Here is a 17,985-nt window from a genome sequence, read left to right on the forward strand (position 1 = left end):
TTGCCTTCTCCAGGTTCTCCTGCCCGACAAGGGAGGTTTTTCCCTTATCAGTATCTTGCCCCTCTGGCTAGTCTTGGTCTTCTTGATCTGTGCTTGGTTCCTCCAAGGGAATTGATCCATCTTGCTCGAGTTGATCATTGTGTTGTGAACTTGTCCTCGTGCCTATGCATAGTCCGGGAAATGGACCCAGGGTCTGTTGCACTAACAGAAGCCCCCGGGCCTAGCACGATCACGCCGTTGGGCGGCGTCGGCGCAGACCCTAATTAGTGCACAGGCAAGAGTGCTGAGGCGGCTTCGCCTCTTGAGATCTTCTTTGCTTCTTCAATACCTTGAGTCTGGTCCAGTTTCTTGTTTTTCCGCCCGTCGCATAACGCCAATGGTGGTGGGACCGTTCTTGTAATGGCCCATGAATGACTTTAACGCACGGGCGGGTAACTGCCAATTCACTCTTCCCACCACGCCCTTATCCTCAGCCACGTATGCCGCATGCATCGAATGGAGTAGGTAACGAAGGCGCCTGGTGCGGAGGCGGCGTCAAGGCAGGGGCCCGGTATTCTAGGATTAGTGGAGGAGGGCGATGGTTACTCGTCAGAGAATTAGCCTCCAGCCCCCAGCTCGCCTATAAAAGAGGAGCTGGGGAGGAGTGGAAGCATCCATCCATATCCCTATCTTCCTCCATTTTGATTTGTATTGAGTATGCTTGAAGGGAGAGCCCGGGGCTGGGCCATAGCTTGGAGCTGATGATGCCAAGAAATGGCAATGGCGCTCGGGGAGTGAGTCTGGTCCAAGTCCAAGGCGAAGGTCTTGGGATCATTAGAATTCCAGTACTGCCCCTCTCCTTGGAACCGGGGTTGATGTTGATGAGGAGGGCGCCTTCTTGCCCGTCAAGGTGGGGAGTGACGTGCCCCCGAACGCTTTGGCCATCTTGGCCGCACGTCGTCTCTTCGGGAGGAGTGCCGGACTGCGAGGCCGGCGTTTCCCCGGAGAGGTGTTCATGAAGATGAAGCCAGGGAAGACGGAGAAGGCGGGAGGCAGGGCATCAGGTTAGAGTACGATCGCACCGACGCGTTCGTCTCGTACTAGTGACCTGCCGCCTCGTCTTTCCATTCTTCCCCTCCCCTTCCTGGCACCATCATCACCAGGCTCCTGGTTGCTAGGGAGGGGGCCACTCTGTTGGTGCCTTTGCCTCCTCTAGTAGTCTTCCAGATGAGCTTTGGTGGATGACTTCACTGTCGCTCGAGCTGGGGCTTCTTGCTGGTCCTAGAGGTGGTGACCAGGGCGCTGCCGAGCTGCTCCTTCCGCCTTCCTCCTTCGCAGCCTCGCCACTTCCGATCTTGTCAGCCTATGTCCGGCAGGCCATGACAGGATCAGGATGGACTCCCGCTTGGGTGCTGCTCATGCCTCCTTCTCTTCCCACCTCACTACCTACGGTGAGAGGAACATGGACAGGAGTTTACGGGGGCACCTATCTTTTTAAAATCTTAAACCTGTGGGCACTTGCCAAATTTTAGTTCAAATAATGTAATCCCTTGAATCCATGTTTGTGTTCTGTAAGGTTTGTACTTGTTTGAAGCATATTAATGAAAAAGATAAACCTTGTCGGGGACTCGTGCATGTATATGACCATGCAGAGGTGGAATACCTCTATACTTAAAATAAACAAGTTTCCCCGGTAGGCTATCCTTCCGGTACCCTCTATCTGGTTGCCGGGAAGCTATGCTTGCCAGGCAAAAATCGTAATGAGGGACTAGTCCCCTGCCAACTTTACTTCATCAAAGGCCACTGCGATCATCCTGACCGAAGCAACGTTCGAGTCAAAGTATGGGAGTAGCTAAGTTTAAAAGAGCGGCGAGGTTTTCCTATGCACAACTTCACACTTACAGAACACATATGGATAAAAGATATACCTTATCTATTTGGCCTGCCGAAGATCACAGTGCTGGCTTGTCTTCTTATCTCCTCTTGGGGATTGAATCCATGGCAGGAGCCTATAGATTATGCAGATGAAAATGATGCCATATGCAACCTTATCTATATGAGGATGCAATGCTCATGATATGCTTATGCATGCGTGCAACTTGTCGGGCCCGCCCAGCGCTTCGTTTATTTCTCTGTTGCTCAGGGTCTGCGCCTGGCTTTGTACAAGGGGTTACATGCAACTAAGGCAATGCCTGTACAAAAGGGTGGCTGCCGGCAGGGCCCGACAGCCACGCCTTATGGGTAGAACTTGTGGAGATGCTCAATATTCCATGATTTTTGCAATTTAATGCCATCTCCGGCCTCCAGATGGACTACGCCAGGTCTGGTGGCTCGTACTACCCAGTAAGGGCCTTCCCACTTTGGTGTCAACTTGTTTGCACCCTTGGTGGACTGAACGCGCCTAAGGACAAGGTCGCCTTCCTCAAAACACAGGGCATGAACCCTGCGGCTATGATAGCGACGTAGGGCTTGCTGATAGAGTGCAACATGCGTAGCAGCCCGGAGACAGTTCTCCTCGAGTAGCACGGCATTGTCACACCGGTGTTGATCTTGTGCTACTTCATCATAGGCAAGCACTCAAGGGGACCCGTAAATGAGTTCCATGGGGATAACTTCTTCTTCCCCATGGACTAGGGAGAAGGGAGTTTGCCCCGTAGCTCGATTTGGTGTCATTCTGAGGGACCAACGAACCACCGGCAGCTCATCGATCCATTGCCTGCCACACTTCTGCAGCTTATCAAATGTTCTTGTCTTGAGTCCGCGTAGCACTTCAGCATGCGCCCTCTCAACTTGTCAATTCCTTCTGGGATGTGCAACAGAGGCAAATGAGATCTTGCTTCTGAGGGTATGAACATATTGCATGAAGGCGCGACTTGTGAGTTGGGTGCCGTTGTCAGTGATGATCCGGGTAGGAACCCCGAAGCGGCACACCAAATCATTGAAGAACTTGATAGTTGACTGAGAAATCACCTTTCTCACGGCAACTACTTCCGGCCAGAATTCAAAGCCTCCGGTAGCTCGGGGGAAAGGGCCGAGGATATCAAGCCCCCAGACCGAAAACGACCATGAAAAAGGGATTGTCTGAAGAGCTTGTGCAGGCAGATGGATATTCTTGGAATGGAACTGGCAGGCTTCACACTTGGTGACTAGCTCGACCGCATCTTGGAGGGCTATGGGCCAATAGAATCCGTGCCGGAATGCTTTCCCAACTAATGCCCTTGATCCAATGTGGGATCCGCACATGCCTTTGTGTATCTCTACCAGCGGTTCCTTTCCTTCTTCCTGGCAGATGCACTTCAATTTCACACCATTGGGCCTTCTTCTATACAAAATGTCATCGACAAATTGGTACATATTGCCCCCCCCGGACTACTCTTTCAGCTTCATCTTGCTCATCGGGAAGTTCTCCAGTTTGGAGGAAGTGGACTATATGCCTGGCCCAAGTTGGAGCCTGGGGCTTGACAACAAGGACTAAAGGCACCTCCCCGCTTGCGGGGGTGCGTTCCTCGACCACGAGGATCAGAGGCCCGGCAGGAGGGTGTAGCCCCGCAAGTGATGGGGAGTTGTTTCCAACAGGGTCCCTACCAGGAGCCCTAAGGGGCTCTATCGAGAGAGGCTTACCGGAGTCCAACTTTCTCCTTTTCCAAGCCATTGTTGCCGGGGATACGGAGGCTTAAGTAAGATGGAGAACAAAAGTTCCTTGTTCCATAGGAAGCTTTTGCGTAGTACACTTTTACAAATGATCAGCTATGCTATTTTCTGCACGAGGTATGTGCTTTGTTTGCAATCCGTCAAAGCGTTCCTACAATCTTCTCACTTCCTCAATATATGCCTCCATCAAGGGACTTTGGTAATCCTTGTTGACTTGTGTCACCACCGGTTGTAAATCTCCTCGAATGATCAACTTCTTAATTCCCAATTCAACGGCAATACTGAGCCCAGCAAGGAGTCCTTCATACTCTGATGTATTGTTGGTTGCTTCCTTCAAGGGAAAATGCATCTGGATGACGTACTTCAGGTGCTCGCCAGTGGGAGCAATGAGAAGCATGCTAGTCCCCGCACCTTGTAGGGAGAAAGCACCATCAAAATACATAATCCATTCTTGGGGTGCTTCCTTGCCGGGAATAACTATTTCCATCACTTCTTCGTCAGGGGTTTCAAACAAAAGTGTCGGGTCTCAATCCCCCAGGTTTGCGTCCATTCTGCAATAAACTCTGCCAATGCCCTACTCTGTATTGTTGAGGTGCTCTCAAACTTCAGGCCAAAGCTGGATAACTCCAAAGCCCACTCCACTATTCTGCCGGTAGCCTTGCCGGGGACAACTCCAAGGCCCCCAGCAAGCCTTGCCGGGGACGATTGCTGGGCCGCGTCTAGGCCTGCGCTCGGCAAGGTTTCACCACTTCACCACCACTTCAGTGCAACGATAAGCATGCCAGCTATGCAGGCGCCTGCATGGCGGCATGCAGATCTTCGTGGAAACCTACCACTTTGCCAACATAGCAGCTGGTTGGCCAGCGTGGCGCTACATGCCTCGTCGGCCTGGACGCGTGTCGAGGTGAGGAGGAGCGGCGAAGGATGAGATGGCCTCTATTGCCATCCCAAATAAAGCGAGAGGACATCTAGGCAACGCATTAAATGCGCTTGTCCTACGTTGATCGAGCGATAAGCTCGTACAACTGTAGCTTGCCACCTCCTCTGTGCCACAGTGGTAACCCCTTTGTGTATAAAAGGAGGCCCGAGGCGCACAGAGAGAGGATCCGTACTTTTAGACAAAGCACTCATTGTAGGTAGTTCAAAAGGTCAAGAACACACAGATAACGAGATAAAGCAGGACTAGGGTATTACACATCTTCGCGGCCCGAACCTGGATAAAAATCCTCTGTGTGCTAACGACTCGACCTGCTCTTCGTGCAACTACCCCCCCCCCCCGCAGAACATAGAAGGGATCCTTGTGACCCCATAGGTGATCGGTTTCTCGACATCTTTGGCGCTCCAGGTATGGGGAGTTAGTTGTGAGAATCTGGTCTGTAGTTAGTATAGTAGCTCCTTCATCGCCATGGCTCCAAAGAAGAAGACGACTGCTGCGGTTGGCCGGTCCAGAGCCGCTCCGCCCGCACCTGCGCGGATGGGCGATGGGGCGGGCGCTAGTGGTGGAGGAGATCGAGATCGTCTGCATCATCTGAATACCAGAAGCCAGGCCACCAGCATCCTCTGCAGCGGCGATGGAGTTCGATGCGCCGCCGTGCTCAAGGGTGGAGTTGTGCCACCTGCGGGTGGTGCGGGGACCTCCAAGGGCAGAAGATCGACCTTGCCAAAGCGCGTGCTGTGGTCTCCTCAGCTTGTGCACAACGAACCGCGCCACGATGTTGAGGACCCCGGGCATCGCCATGGCAAGAGCCCTCAGCGTCACTCTCAAGATACGCAGGGCCGACATGCATGCCATGATGCAGGCGAAAAGAGCGTGCAGCCACGGAATCGATGTGGGACTCCTTCTAACATCGTTAGAAGTCCGAGTTCCTCCCATTCCTCGCGCCTGTCACTGCCACCCATGCAAGCGGAAGCGCTGTTGTCGGATTACGGGTTCTGCAAACCCTTGAGAGGTTCGAACTCTGGGGTGCCTGCGGAGATCTCAACATACCCAGCCTGCCTTCTCGCGATCCTCCTAAGCCTAGCGCGCCAAGCTCAAAGAGATAAAGAGACACAACAGTTTATCCTGGTTCGGGCCACCTTGCGGTGTAATACCCTACTCCAGTGTTTTGGCGGATTGCCTCGGAGGGCTGAGGATGAACTAGTATAGTGGATGAACTGGCCTCAGGAGGTGAAGTGTTCTTGAGCTCAAGGGAGCTAGTGTGGTGTGAGCTAGTTCGACTTTTCTTGTGTTCTATGGTGGTGGCTAGTCCTATTTATAGTGGCCTTGGCCGTCTTCCCAAATGTTGGCGGGAAGGGATCCCACAACGATCGGATTTGAAAGGGGACAAGTAGTACAGCTTATCCTGACAAAAGTAGTCTTCGCCTGCAAAAAGCCTCTAGTCGTGACGCTGTGATGGGCTCATCGATGAGCTCTGTCCTGTCGTCCTGGAAATCTTGGTCTCGTTGCACCAGAATGGAAACCTTTGGCTGATTCCTCAGAACTCCACGCCTGTGGCTAGCCTCCTTTGCACCGAAGAGGAAACCTGCGCACTGCGCCCGCCTGGCCTTGGTCGTCATGGCTCACGCCAGCTAAGCCTCGTGAGGTGAACCTTGAATAGAACTCTCCGCCCCTCTGGAGCCAGCCTGAGGAGGCCGATCCCCTCAGGGCTCTTGTCATCGTTCGCCTTGTGAGGCTTCGCCCCTCGCGAGGGTCACGAGTTGTTGATGCTGAAGCTGGGCCGTACTAGGCCGTCGATGGAGCCACATGGTGGGCCGCAGGCAGGCAGGGCTGGATACCCCCATATCCATGATGCCAACAGTATCCCCCGGGCCCAAGGCACGCTCGGACTTGGCTTCCAGGCGAAGCCAAAGGGCAATGGCGGAGCACCGCGGGCCCTAACCACCTGCGGCCTTGATGATGTGTGGCGATTTATGGGACGTGGGCGACTCCGCTTCCCCACGCTGCCTCAGCAACTGTTCGACTTGACGGGACGACGCGACATGCAGATGGTCATGATGGCATGAGGTCGTGGAGGCCGGCGGTTGGCCTCCCTTGGCTATAAATGCGAGGGAGGGCAGAGCCCCTCGCCCATCTCTCCTTCGTCTTGCTTCTACCTGCTTCTCTCTTGTCCATCTTGCCTCCATGGCGCCAATCAGGAGGTACTCTGCGGCTGAGAAGGGTAAGGCTTCCAAGGAGGGGCCAGCCTCTCCACCTCCGAAGAGGGCTCGCAGCCGTCCCTGCAAGCACCCCACGGCTCCTGCAGCGGCTTCTAGGGGGCGCGGGCGCGTACCCCCACCCCCCAGAGGCAGCATTTCTCTTGGCACCCGCGATGGCACCTCTTCTTGCGGCGGGGGCCACCGGCTTCGGAGCAGCCCCCATTATGAAAGGAGGCGCGCCGTGATCGCGCGTCCGCCTCGGCCGCGCTTCTCCTCGCTGGACGTGCTCCCTGAATTCATGGTGTGGTTGGAGAGCCCGGCCAGCACCTCGCTCTGACTTCCGTGCTTCTTCTCCGGTGAGCTTCCTTCTTCGGGGCTCGATGGCCTCTGGTTGCAGGCTGACGAATGCTGCAGCAGAGCTTCGTGGGTCGGGGCCAAGGTCACCGCCTCCAGTAGCGTGGTCCTAACCCGCGGCTGGCAGACGTTTGCCCACGCGCGAGGCCTGGGCGGAAGGTGCACTCTTCACTTCAAGTACGACGGCCTGGCGACCCTCTACGTGAGGGTGTTCAAGAAGGATGGCCGCCGCGTGGGGTGCTGCCCGGAGGATGGCAGCAACGACGAAGCTGGCGATGGCGAGCTTGGTCTTGGCGGCGTGTGCTCCTCCTCCCATGATGGAAGCTCTTCCTCGAATGAGAGCTCGAGCAGTGGTGGCTACGACCGGCCTCTGCGTCATCGTGCTCGTGTCATGGACGGCGGTGGTTCGTCCCGCCACAGCACCCCAGTGAAGTTGGAGAGGAGCCCGGCGTGAGGCTGAGGGCCGACGAACTTGGACTCAAGGCCAACACCTTGAGGCGCTGCTTGAGGATGCGGTGCTGGTGCCGGGTTTGTACGCCTTCGGGCCCTCTTTGTTTAGCCTTTCCTTTCTCCTGTAATTCGAAAAAAAAGATGGTGTACCCTACTGAGGTGTGTAATGAACTATGGCACTTATGCCCTTTATGCTATGCTTGCTATCTTAACGATGTGTCGTAATGTTTGTGCTCTGGGTAGGCAAGGGTAGGATAACTTAGCTTGGTATGTGCGTACTAGTTTTCCGCCTCGCGAGGACTTGGCCTCAGGTACATGATGGGTCCCCCTTCCCGAGGAGCCGTGGGTCTCAAGAGCTGCCGCGGAGCCGCTCCAGGGCTTCTCTCAAAGGAAAAGAAAAGACTGTTGAGCGGCTCACTCCTTCTTATGGGAGCCCCCTACCGTAGATTAGCTCGGACTTGACGCACCGCGTCGCGCTGCTCGGGAGGCACGGACCTGAGGGGTGCTGGTGCCCGCGAGCTTGATCAAGGGCTCCTCGCAAGGATGAGGCCAAAACACCAGGGTTCCGCGTGGTGCGTGCGCGCAAAGGCAGGCCTGAGACGCACACACCTGCCAAGCCCCACGCGCGAGGTGTGCAAGAGGAAGCGACGGGCGACTGCTACCTCCTTCACGCCCTCAGGCAGAAAACAACTCAGGAAGAAAACAGCTCGAGGGACTAGAGTTCGAAAATACCAAATCCATTGAAAGCTTACTAAAAAACTGCAAGCAACTTCGAAAAGGAAATGAACAGCCGCGTCCGGCACCTAAACTAGTCTTCTCACTAGCGCGGAGCTAAGTGCTGCCACTAAGACGTGGGAGGGAGCCCCCATGAGGCCCCAGGGCGACTCTCAGGGGACTCCGGGGCACGTACTGCCCCACTCATTATTACGTGAGAGTGTCACGAGCGGAGGCCTTCAGAGGTCGGAGCCTTGCTTCACAGGCCGGAGCCTTTCTTCAGGGGTAGAACTTCCGAAGGTGCTGGATGTTCCAGGCGTTCTGGATGGAGACCCCGTCCAGTGTCTCCAAGCACGCGGCGCCAAGCCTGGAGACACGGGCAATCCAGACGGGCCCTCCCACATGGGAGAGAGCTTGTGTAACCCCTCCCTGGAGAGCACCCGCCTTAGGACGAGGTTTCCCACCTCTAACGTCCTAGGGCGGATGTTGCGGTAGTGGTACCGCCGCAGCGCCTGCTGGTACCTTGCCGCCCGGAGCGAGGCTTGTCGGCGGCGTTCCTCCATTTCGCTTGGAAGGCTCAAACCCTGAAATTGCCTTACACCAAATGGTCATAAAGCAGACAAGAGTGGTTCACGACCTTATTTCTACCTGATTACGACCAATATAAATGGTCATGAGGTTGTGAACATGGATGCATTGGTACTTAAGGTGTCACACAAGGTGGGCTTGGGCCTCGGTGGAACGAGGCCACCTCCTTTTTAAAAAAATCTATGTGCCATGTAGGCCTTGGCTCATCCAGGAAGAAATGTACGATGCCCTCATATTACTAAAAAAATACATATATTCGGCCCAATGAAAATGAGAAAATAAAAATATCAACAATGTTAATCATGTATTTAAATTTACCTAAAAATGTTAATCATGTATTTGAAAAAATTTAAACACATATAAACAATGTGTACAATGCGTCTTAAAAAATGTAGACATGTGCTCAAAATATTAGACATCAAAATATTTGTTAAAAATGTCAATGATGTAACTAAAAACTATTTAATATCTATAAAAAATGTTTCTAGTGTACACAAATTTGTTCATAAAATGTGGTATAATATTCTTGAAAAATGGAGAAGTTTTTTTTACAACAAATATTTGTTAGGTTCTTCACAAAAAATCTCATTTTAGAAATTCGAAAAATTGTAAATGAATATGCCGGAATTTGTCTTTTTCACGAGAGGTAGATAAAAAACTTTTTACACCCAACTATTTGGTCAATTATACATTAAATAAGGCCTAGTATTTCAGAAATTTGATTTGGCCCAATTTTGCAACAATTATTTGGTAGGTCCTTCACAAAAAAACCTCATTTTGGGCACTCGGAAAAAGAAAAATGATTTTTTTGTCCAAAGAAAATGAAAACTTCCTTAGTCAACATTGTTTGTCATTCCAATATGCACCCTTGTGCAGAGTATGAGATCATTTGAACAAACTATGCTATGAATATGGCCATAAGATTGATCATTTGGCTTGAAAGCCATTGATCTCCACACATAATAGCTCGTTTCTGAGAATACTTTTTAAAATTAATTATTGTATTACAAGTTTATTATTTTTCCTGTGAACTTTGCCACATATAATGACACAATTCGAAGGTGTTCCAATTTTCTGATTATTTTTTGAATTTTTTATGCCCGTTTCAAACTGCGGTCAAAACGGCGGGCATGACCGTTCCTAGCTAGTGGTTGAATCTTGGAAAACTATTGGTGTTTATCTGATTAAATAGATACTTTTGTACCTAAAAATGATTTTTGGGAAAAATAAAGAGGAAACTATGAGGCAGCTACAGTTCAAATTTGACCCGCTTCCACCTGAATCGGCAGAAATTTGTCTTTTACACGAGAGGTGGATCAAAGCTTTTGACAACCAACAATTTGGTCAATTGTGCATTAAATACGTCCTAGTATTTTATAAAATTGACTTGGTACAATTTTGCAACAAATATATGGTAGGTCCTTCACAAAAAAACTCATTTTGGGCACTCGAAAAATGGAAAACGAATTTTGTGTCCAAAGAAAATGAAAACTCCCTTAGGCAAAATTGTTTCGAATTCCAATATGCAACCTTGTGCACAACTTGAGATCATTTGAACAAACTATGCCATGAATGTGGCCATAAGATTGATCATTTGGGTTGAAAGAAATGAATCTTCACACTTGATAGCTCATTTTTGAGAACACTTTTTTAAAATAATCGCCGTATTACAAGTTTATAATTTTTGCTGGTAAGTTGGTCACATATAATGACACAATGCGAAGGTTTTACAATTTTTTGATTATTTTTGAATTTTTTATGCCCGTTTCAAAATGCGGTCAAAACGGCGGGCTTGACCGTTCCTAGCTAGTGGTTGAATCTTGGAAAACTTTTGACGTTTCTCTGATTAAATAGATACTTATGTACCTATAAATGATTTTTGTAAAAAATAAAGAGCAAACTATGAGGCAGCTGCAGTTCAAATTTGACCTGCTTCCTACTGAATCGGCGGGAATTTGTCTTTTTCACCAGAGGTGGATCAAAACTTTTGACACCCAACCATTTTGTCAATTGTGCATTAAATATGGCCTAGTATTTTAGAAAATTTATTTGGTCCAATTTTGCAACAATTATTTGCTAGGTTATTTACAAAAAATCATTTTGGGTAGTTGAAAAAGGGAAAATGAATTTGGCATGTTGCATCCTTGGTAGTGACCGATTTGCGATGGAGGTGCTAGAAGTGGTAAAGTAATTTGTTGGAACCGGCAAGATGGGTTGTTGGAACTGTTGATTGAGGATGCTTCATCCCCGGCGGTGAGCAGCCTCGGGAAGGTGCTAGAACTGGCGAATGCTACAACTAGAGCACGTCGGGGTGATGCCAACGTTGAGGCAACAAACTATGGTTGTGCGCGGCGGTGCAACAGCGGGAGGGTCAATGATGTGTTCTATCTGATGGAGAACGAGCAAGATGGGGAAGAAAGTATAATGTGGGGGTGAATCAAATGGTTACAGTCAAAAACATCGTAGGGTCGCGAGGCGACTGACCCAAATTTAGGTCGATGGACCGGCACCTAACAGATTTGTAGGCATTTAAAAAAATCTGAGATTTGGGTCCTGTCGTGGAATTAACACGTCAGATGTCCTTAGTGTGAGGACTTAGTCGCGAGGCCAACGCATCTATGTGGTAGCTTGAGAGGGGTTGAGCGGAATCGAGAGATGCAACACAAGGCAAGGGTTTAGACAGCTTCGGGCCCCGGGAAACATCATCCGGTAAAAACCCTACATGCTGTTTGAGGCTAGATCTCATTATCATCACGAGGGAGTCGCCGTAAACCGGCTCTCCTCTAGTTGTGTCTAGCCCTAGAGATTGTTTCTTGCTTGTCCCTCTTTGGGGTGCCCTGCCCCTCCTTATATAAGTTAGAGGGGGCGGCTTACATGTAGAGTCCTTTTAGGATTAGGACTAGTCTCCCTTCTAATACAAACCGGATACAAGTCCGGGTCTTCCTTGTAAAGTAAATATTCCTCATGCCTTTTCTCTTAAACCGGCCCACCATAGCGTGATCCGGCCTTCCATAAACCGCCCGTTGGGCCACCGGGTCTTGTCGCTCCTGTGACCTGCCTGCCGGATTACCAATGAATCGTAAACCGCCATGTCCAAGTGGGTCGCCAGTGAATCGCCAAACTCTAGTCGGGTCATACATCCGGCGGTTTATACCGCGGGGTATATCCCCGACATTAGCCCCCAGTTTAATTTGGATTCATCCATGTTAAACTAATCTGCAACAAGGATAAATTTGTCGGGTTGTGCTCCGGTTTAAATATTTTTGTAAACCGGCACTTGATCATCCTTAAATCCTTGTCACTTCCTTCTTATAGAAAATCCGGTTTAATAGGCCAGCTTCATAATCAACTTGCTGACATTAGTTTGTCACACAGAAATGTTGTGAAGAATAACTTCTTTGACTCAGCTCCTAATGACTTAACAAAAATAATGGCCCTTGAAATCCTCATCTGATCTTCAGCCGGTTTAAGAATGTAGAACTTGCCGGTTTATAAATATTGATTGCACCGGGTCATACTTGTAGTCAACATCCAGCTTGAAAATATACCTCTTATATGACTATCACTTGTAGCCCCCAAGTCTTAAGAAGATAGCATAGCAACAGCTTAAGACTTGCTTTTAATATAAATATCACAATCTTCAAGAAATCCAGGTTGTTCATCTCAATCATTAGTCAGAATTGAGTATTCCAAATATGTAGCCCCCAAGTGCCGGGTTGTCATGCTTGCAGCAACCTGGGACTTATAATTTCCTGACGCTCATAAAAACTTCAACCAGTGTAGCCCCCAAGGGCCGGGTCATGATGCAATAATGAGCAGGGACTTTGTAAATATAATCTTGAATTGTTTGACAGGAGCAATGTGTAGCCCCGAAGGGCCGGCTCATTATAATGTGATGAGTCGGGTCTTCAATAAGATGAACAAAGAATGGCTTTGCATTAGCCCCCAAGTGTCATGGTGCATGCTTGCAGCGACATGAGACTTGCATATTTGATGTAATCTCAACTTAAATAATGTAGCCCCCAAGTGCCGGGTTGTAAGCCTGCAGCAACTCGGGACTATTCCTTCAATTGTTGAATAAAAATCATATCCATTGATAATATGGTAGCTATTGCGCTAAAGCGACTTTGAAAACCTTAATCATAATACTGGTTATTGATAACCATAATAGAAATCCAGCCATGTTGGCTATTTGAATAATATACCCAATGATTTATAAGCGCATAATTCCAATGGCGCAATCCAAATATATGCTGGCGACTTATAGTCCAAAGCCAGGCCGGTTTAATAAACACCGGACAATTTCTCATCATATACTGGCGACTTATCATCTTAAAGTCAAGCCGGTTTAATAAATACCGGCGATTTACAATCATTCTTTACTCAACCTGTTTCTGCATACAACAAGTTTACAGTGTCCAGGCGGTTTACCGCCGGATGGGTCATAATACCCAATATATAACCCAGGTTTATAACCAAGGCTGCACTTAAGAATAATCAAATAGGAAATATAGCATACCTGTGACATTGAATCACATTGTTGGTTTACCAACTTTTGTAGTAAGGGTGATAACCCAAATTTCGAGTACTGATAACTCCTCTCATATTTTACCAGTTTATAATAAAATCATGCCGGGTTGTAAATAACCACCGGATGATCATCCTGGCGGCTTATAGTCAATGCCAGGCCGGATTGAAAGATGCCGGTTCACCATTGATTATGTGCTAACAACTTGTAGCTGAAAGTCAAGCTGGGTTAATGTTCACCGGGTTAATGTGATGACTGATAGTCATGCAGGGTCAATAGACACCGGTTCAATATAAAATTTATCAAAAGAGAAAAATCTTGACAAAGGCAAATAAACTGTGTAGTCGAGGCTTTTTGAGGGCTGCCAGGCCCAAATTCGAGGCTTTCTGTGGGCTGCCAGGCCACTGAGTTGAACCATTTAACAAAGCCTTTTAAGATGGACCTCCAACTAACCAATCACCGTTTTAACTTTGACAAGTGCAGGGTCTCAAGGAGAGTAACTGTCAAACGTTCAGAGGGCCGTGCCAGGATGACCTGGATAGGAGTGTCTTACTTGATGAAGGCAGGTTAACCCGGGGTTTTAGGTGAATACACCAGGCTTCCAAGCCGTGGGTCGATACCCAGTTACAAGGGTCAGTTCAAACTCCTGTGTATTTGACACAAGGAGCCCCCAAGTAACGTGATGAGCTATGCTCATTGGTTGCCTATGTTTGAGTTGTGCATAGCATCCAAACTCTCTTTGGCCCCTTGGGTGTGAAGCTCCCAAGTTTGTTGTGGCGTGATAGCCAGATTAATGGATAGAACTCCGCTTTGTAAGCTGAAGCCCCCATGTAACCAATAATATGATAAGCCAATAAGGCGGGATACCCATGTTTGAACCGTGCATCATGGCAACAGGTCCTCTTCGGCAACTTTTAATTTTTTGCAAGAGATAAATTCTTCTTGAACCGGGATTTTGAACCGGACTTGAGAGCTTGAAAGCTTCATGATAGATAAATTTCCTTTGAACCGGATTGTAAACCGGATATTTGGAGAGCTTCAATGAAACTGACCTCCCTTGAGCCGGCTTTTGAATCGGAATCCTTTCTGATGACCCGAAACTTCTTCATTGAGTCGGGATTTTATCATATACTTTTGAGCCGGAAACTCTTTGACGGCCTTTAAATTTTCATCAATATAGCAGTAGCCTCCAGGACCAGGTTATCTTTCCCTCCATCGTCCTGGGGTTTTTGAATTTGCTGAAACTGGCAAGATTTGCTGAGTCATGTCATTGTAGCCCCCGAGTCATTGGACGACTCAAGGAGTTTTCTTGAGATTCTCCATACTTGACCATAGCAGAAGGTATATATATCATCGGTGTTAATAATGCGATGTAAACCCACAGAAGGTTGAGGTGACTGCGGCGGATTATAAATGATCTCGTATGAGCCGTGTCAGCAACTCGGCCAATGGTTCCTTCCAACTGGTTGTTTGATGTAGACAAAACTGTAGTGGCAGCGATTTGTGCGCATGTCCATTGATCCATCCAGTGCAGACGGTGGCTGAATGATAATTTGCCTCCAATTTGAAAGAAAACTGGGCTACCCAAGTTGTGACTTTGTATATAATCAATAAACGCTTCATGCGGACAGGTGCGGCCCGGTATGTTGATGTAGACCAGGCCGTGAGAGACGGACGACAAAGGCGACCGCAGCATCAGAGGCAGCTCGCACAGATGAACCGGTCGCGGCATTGTAAGCCGGTGCGGACGGTGAAAAATCAGCACCAGTGTCGTAAACCGGCACGGACGGGCGAGCTAATCGTGGGTGCGGTCCCAGCAAGAGGATGTAAACCGGGCCACAGGGACGGAGACTCGCTCACGCTCATTCATCGGGTGGTATACCACGGACGAAACGCCAGTGCAGAACGTTGCTAGTGTGTGCTCCGCGCCCGTAATATAACGCCTCATTTGTAATGAACAATTATCCTGCGTCAAAAAATATCATATGCCAAAGTAATTGTTCACACAAAAATTAATATGTGCTAGGAAGATAAAACCAGACGGATATCACCTTATATATTTTTTTGAAGGTAGTAACTGTTGACCGAGTGAAAGCCTTCACATCCAATCAACTAACCACTTATCCATCAAATTTTGAAATGGGTCGTTCCCATCAATTAGTAGCACACTTATGTCAGACCGTGAATCATTTAGCTTGTTTCTTTGTGTGAGAGCTTGCTCCCTCCCCCTTTTGGCATGATTTGCTTTTTGATATGGCACGCATACACACACAGCTTCATCCAACCTTGTATTTTAATCACCAGGCCTCCTGCCACTTGAATCCGTTACCTCCACGGAATAACACCATAGCTCAACACAGATCGGTGGGGCAACAATCAGAAGACGTGTCACATTGGCCGAGCCCGTAGCAGAAAAGGTGAACCGGCAAAAGTCAGAACTGTTCACGGGAGACTCGAGGCAGCTCAAGACGGTTTAGGAAGCGGAGACGGGCCGGCATCCAATGCAGTGACCCAGGGCATCATGAGGAAAAACAGCAACGGTGGTTCAAAGCCTCGGTAATGCATGATGGAGCCAGTGCAGGGGTCGCTGGCGGGTTGATGCGGGTGGTGACTCACAGTGAGGCTGTGAAGGCAACGGCGCAGCCGGGTCGAGGCAGCAGGGCACCAGGCGGAATGACGCGCGGACATGGCCGGTTCAACGTAGGAAGCGGCTATAGCTTAAGACGGTTCACGGACATGGCGATTTGAAGATGGTAGCTCGGGGGTGCCGGTTCAAAGCAATGAGGCTGTGTCGAATTGATCCGGCGCCGGTTCAACACCAGGACTGCATCTCCACGCACACGGAGGCGACTCAAAGCGGGAGCAATAATAGGTTGCTGCTGCGGCGAAGGCAGCAGATGTGGCTCGGATGGCCGGGGAGTCAACGGTCCGTCAGCGGCGACCCAACCACGGCAGGGACGATGACAACCTGGGCGGCGGCAGCGGGTCATGGCAGCGGAAAGGGATAGTGGCTTAATGCACCAAAGTGGATACGGCAGCGCCGGTTCTGCAGCGGCAATAACCCGGCGCCGGTCTTCAGCTGTAGAGGAGGCCGAGGAAGGCCCAGCGCGTCTAAAGAAGTGGCGAGTTATGGCAGACGGCTCAGAGGAGGCTTCATTCTCTCCCGGCGCTCCACCATGGAGAAGACACCCATCTCCTGCACCTCCATCCCGGCGGTTTGAAGCTGAGCACGAGGCCGGGAAGTTGAGCACGCGCTGGATGTGTGCGGCAGCTTGAGGCGACAATAGAAAACAGACTGGCTGGCCGGGCGGAGGCGCGAGGCCGTGGGCGGCTGGGAGCCGGGGGGCGGCCAATCCGGATGGGACAGGAGGCGCGCGGCTGAGTCGGAGCCGGCAGAGGCCGAGGCCACGTAGGTGAAGCAAGGGCGACGCGGAAGCGCAGACGATGAAGCGCGGGCGGAGCCTGAGCATGGCAATCCGGCTGGGGTTTGGGTGGCTAGCAGTGCCGGACGGGGAGGCGAAGCCGGCGCGGGGACGAGGCCGGTGCAGGTGACCCGGAGCCGGCACGGGGAGGCCGGCGCGGGAGCCAGCTAGCCGGGCTGCGGGAAGCAGGCGCGGGCGGAGCCGGACGGACAGGCGCGTCCGGGCACGGGTGGAGCCGCTGGCCGACGCAGGAGGCCGGCACAGCGCCGTTTCAGGGTAGACGGCGGAGGCTGCGAGCAGGCAAGAGCTGGCCCGGGGCTTGCGCTGGGGGCACGGCAGCCCGGTTTGGAGAAGCACGGCCGTGGCCGGTTTGCCACGAGCGCGCATAATAGCAGAAGCAAACGACCACAGTCCTGCGCTTTGACCCTGGGTGGTTTGGGCTGCACTGTAACAGAGGAGGGGGCGAGCCGGCGACTCGGAAAGGCTAGATGAATCAGCAGATGATGAGGCGGTGGTTTGATCCTGTCGCCTCGGCGATTTGGCGAGGCGGATTAGTGTCACGATCGGTTTTTCTGGGTATAAATTTCCAGAAAAAGACCGTCGTGCTCATCAGCCCCAGGATTACTGTTAGCTGATGAGGCTCCAACTTGATACAGAAATTCCAAGCAAAATACAAAATATGTAGTACAAGACCATTCTGGCCTGTGAGTACAACAAATGGTTTCTAGTGGTTGATGGCGGAAGCGGTTTGTGGATCATCAGTGTCTATGGGACTCCAATTCCCACAGGAACAGCTGACCAGGTTAACTCCTATCTTCACGAGGCTGCTATCATCGTTGCTTAGGTTCCGGGGCTGTCATCGCATCGCTCCTCCCCGTGCAAGAAAATCTGGCCAAGACAATAGCCAGGGACAAGCCAGTGAGTACTTTGAATGTACTCGCAAACATTACGAACACAGGTATAATATAACAATGATGTGCTGAAAATATTTTATGCTCATGACGTTAGTCACAAAAGATAAATAAAACTCTGATGCGTGCAAGCAAGTTATTTATAAAAGTGCAATAACATATTAGTATTAGAATGTATGAAATAACAAACAATGCCACAGTCGGGCGTCTGAGCGACACCACATAAAGGGCTTTAAGAGAAATGCCACAGTCG

This window comes from Triticum aestivum, chromosome 7B, assembly GCF_018294505.1.
Source record: "Triticum aestivum cultivar Chinese Spring chromosome 7B, IWGSC CS RefSeq v2.1, whole genome shotgun sequence".
In the NCBI taxonomy this organism is placed as follows: domain Eukaryota; kingdom Viridiplantae; phylum Streptophyta; class Magnoliopsida; order Poales; family Poaceae; genus Triticum; species Triticum aestivum.